The sequence below is a fragment of the Littorina saxatilis genome, linkage group LG12 (assembly GCF_037325665.1).
Source record: "Littorina saxatilis isolate snail1 linkage group LG12, US_GU_Lsax_2.0, whole genome shotgun sequence".
Taxonomy (NCBI): Eukaryota; Metazoa; Mollusca; class Gastropoda; order Littorinimorpha; family Littorinidae; genus Littorina; species Littorina saxatilis.
This window is the reverse complement of record NC_090256.1, coordinates 32,368,170-32,371,677: the sequence shown is the minus strand read 5'-3', so window position 1 is coordinate 32,371,677 and position 3,508 is coordinate 32,368,170. Positions and strand designations below refer to the sequence as shown.

The 3,508-nt window shown below is 38.2% G+C and overlaps 1 long non-coding RNA gene across 1 annotated transcript in view; it reads right to left on the bottom strand.

Annotated features, from left to right (window-relative positions):
- LOC138983300 (uncharacterized) overlaps positions 1 to 3,145 on the bottom strand; it is a 4,604-nt gene extending 1,459 nt beyond the window's left edge. Inside the window, exons 1-2 of the long non-coding RNA XR_011461069.1 lie at positions 3,032 to 3,145; positions 1,547 to 1,619 (exon numbers count right to left, since the gene is read on the bottom strand). This is a non-coding gene — a long non-coding RNA (uncharacterized lncRNA). The remainder of the gene's footprint in view (positions 1 to 1,546; positions 1,620 to 3,031) is intronic.
- Between the last annotated feature and the right edge of the window lie 363 nt (positions 3,146 to 3,508).

Sequence of the window (3,508 nt, the reverse complement as noted above, 5' to 3'; positions counted from 1 at the left end):
CGTTACAGACTACATTTTTTTTTTGTTGACCTCAGTTGCATGCAGGATGCTTCAACCCATATTTTTTGCCCGATTTTTTATTTTTTTTAATTTTTTTTTTTTTTAAGGCGGGGAGCATCCTTCTTCCTTGGTCTTTTTCTGTATAACATAATCAACTTTATATTATACAAAACATAAACTTCTGTCTAATATTTAACTCTAATTCCAATCAAATACGTAAGTCTAACTTCTTCCCATACTTATACAGACTATAGTTAATTATAGCAATTGTTCTGATGGCCCGAAGTAGTGCGCGCAAGCTGGGCCAAGGTACGATAGTCCTAAATTAATGAGCGTGGACCTTGGTCTGATGTCTTACCCGTGTGACTTGGAATATAATAGGCCGTGAAAGGTGAAAACTCGCCCTAAAAGGCTTGAGGTTTGCTGGCCGATGTGAATGCGTGATATATTGTGTAAAAAAATCCATCTCACACGGCATAAATAAATCCCTGCGCCTTGAATCCGTGGTTGAGATATGTGCGCGATATAAATTGCATAAAATAAAATAAATAAATAAATAAAATGTCTGTCTACTCAGTGTGTCAAGGTTTTCAGTCGCATAAGACAGACGGGTCTGCACTTTTTGCAGGATAAGGCGAAGTACAAAAGCCTGGGTACTATAGTCTAGGCAATAATATGTTGTACTGTAGACCATGTATTGTTATCCGGGGTCACACACACACACACACACACACACACACACACACACACACACACACACACACACTCACACACACACATTCCCTCTCGATCCCTAGTCCTAAGCGAAATACTCAGTCAAAAGTTGACTGAATGCAATTAACATCCACACACACACACACACACACACACACACACACACACACACACACACACACACACACACACACATACGCACACACCCACGCACACACACACACATATACACACACACACACTCGCACGCACACACACACACACACACACACACACACACACACACGCACACACACACACACACACACACACACACACACACACACACACACACACACACACACACACACCCAATTAAACGACCCAGCAAACCGCCTAGAGATGAATATAAATGGTTGTTTAGGAGTGCTGGTTATCAAATAGAAAAAAATATAAAAATAAGATAAAACGATATGAAATAAAATGAAAACAATTCAAGTCAAATTAAATGTCGCTGTTTGTTTGGAAGTGCTGGTTATCAAATAAAATGAAATAAAATAAAATAAAATACAATAAAATGAAATAAAATAAAATAAAATACAATAAAATGAAATAAAATAAAATAAAATACAATAAAATGAAATAAAATGATATGAAATGAAATGTCATGAAATGAAAACAATAATTAAACTAAATAAAACAAAAGAAGATTCAGAAATCTAAAGTAAAACACAATACAATAAAGTAACACACGATATAATGATATACCAAAAAACTGAATAATTTGAAATACAAAAACAAAACAAATGTAAACAAAAACATGAACAAATCAATTCACAGCTTGAAGCCTCACCCTGAGCAGCTGCATGCACGAAGACGCAGGACACGACCAGGACAGCGATCAACACAAGCTTCATCATCTTCAACTGAAAGTCAAAGCAATCCTTTTCTTTTGCTGCATGGTGTAAATCAATCAAGGTTCTCTTCAAAAACAAGCAAAACCCACATGCACGCACGCACGCACACACGCACGCATGCATGCACGCACGCACGCACGCACGCAGACAACAACAACAACAACAACAACAACAACAACAACAATGTGAAAACAAACAAACACATGAATGCAAACAACACGACTCTTTGCACATTTGCGTGATTGAATTTATTGTTTAGATACAGTTTTTGTTTTGTTTCTGTTTGTTGCTGACTTTCTCCTTTGTTTCTTTTTACATTTAGTCAAGTTTTGACTAAATGTTTTAACATCGAGGGGGAATCGAAACGAGGGTCGTGGTGTGTGTGTGTGTGTGTGTGTGTGTAGAGCGATTCAGACTAAACTACTGGACCGATCTTTATGAAATTTGACATGAGAGTTCCTGGGTATGAAATCCCCAAACGTTTTTTTCATTTTTTTGATGACGTCATATCCGGCTTTTCGTGAAAGTTGAAGCGGCACTGTCACGCTCTCATTTTTCAACCAAATTGGTTGAAATTTTGGTCAAGTAATCTTCAACGAAGCCCGGACTTCGGTATTGTATTTCATTTTGGTGGCTTAAAAATTAATTAATGACTTTGGTCATTAAAAATCTGAAAATTGTAATAAATAAAAAATAAAAATTTATAAAACGATCCAAATTTACGTTTATCTTATTCTCCATCATTTTCTGATTCCAGAAACATATAAATATGTTATGTTTGGATTAAAAACAAGCTCAGAAAGTTAAAACGAAGAGAGGTACAGAAAAGCGTGCTATCCTTCTCAGCGCAACTACTACCCCGCTCTTCTTGTCAATTTCACTGCATTTGCCATGAGCGGTGGACTGACGATGCTACGAGTATACGGTCTTGCTGAAAAATGGCATTGCGTTCAGTTTCATTCTGTGAGTTCGACAGCTACTTGACTAAATGTTGTATTTTCGCCTTACGCGACTTGTTGTTTTTACAATTGAACGAATATGAAATGTATATGAGTTTTAGTCGGCCTCAGGAAATCCAGTGTTCAATCGATACATGGTGCGCGACGAAAGACGACGCGAATGACAGTAGTGACAAAGCGAGTACTAGAGGCTAAGTCTCGAGGGGCGATAAACCGTACACATTTGTTTTGATCCCATTATTTCAAATCCACGCTTTTTCTTTTTTACCTTTCACGTGTCCAACGTCAGATATTATATGTTTTTTAAATCTTATTCTGCGCTATGTTCTGTTTTGTGTATCTTAGAAAAGATAAACAAAAACCAACTGAAACAGGTTACACAAATACCAACACAATGTAATGGTTCTTGGTGTTTTCATAAAAACAGTTTACACCACACAAAAAGAAAATCTGGACACTTACCTCTTAGTGTTTGATGACAGGGACCGGTGAAAGACAGAGACAATGAGAAGAGATGACCTGTAGTAGTTGGCTTTTCCTCCTGTGATAGACGGGGGCTTCTAGTAGTGAGACAGACATCTCTTGCCTTTAAAAGACCACCGCTGTCGTTACGTCATCACGCGCGACGTCAAGACATTTTGATATTAATTGTGACAGATATAATTATCTATTATATCACTGCTTTTCCTTTTCTAAAGTAATAGGGCATAATAGTGACGTGGGGAGGGGGGGGATGTGGGTTAAAGTAGGAGAAAGTGATAGAAGATGACAGAATAGGTCCTTTTGAGGAAACGACTAAAGAGTAGGAGAAGATGAAGGTGGATGGGGATCGAGGTCGGTAGGGAGAGGGGGGGGGGGGCTGTCGGGGGAGGGGGGTGGAGGGGTAAAAAGGGAGATGGACATCATTCGAAGCAAAACGGAATTATAAGTACATCGGTG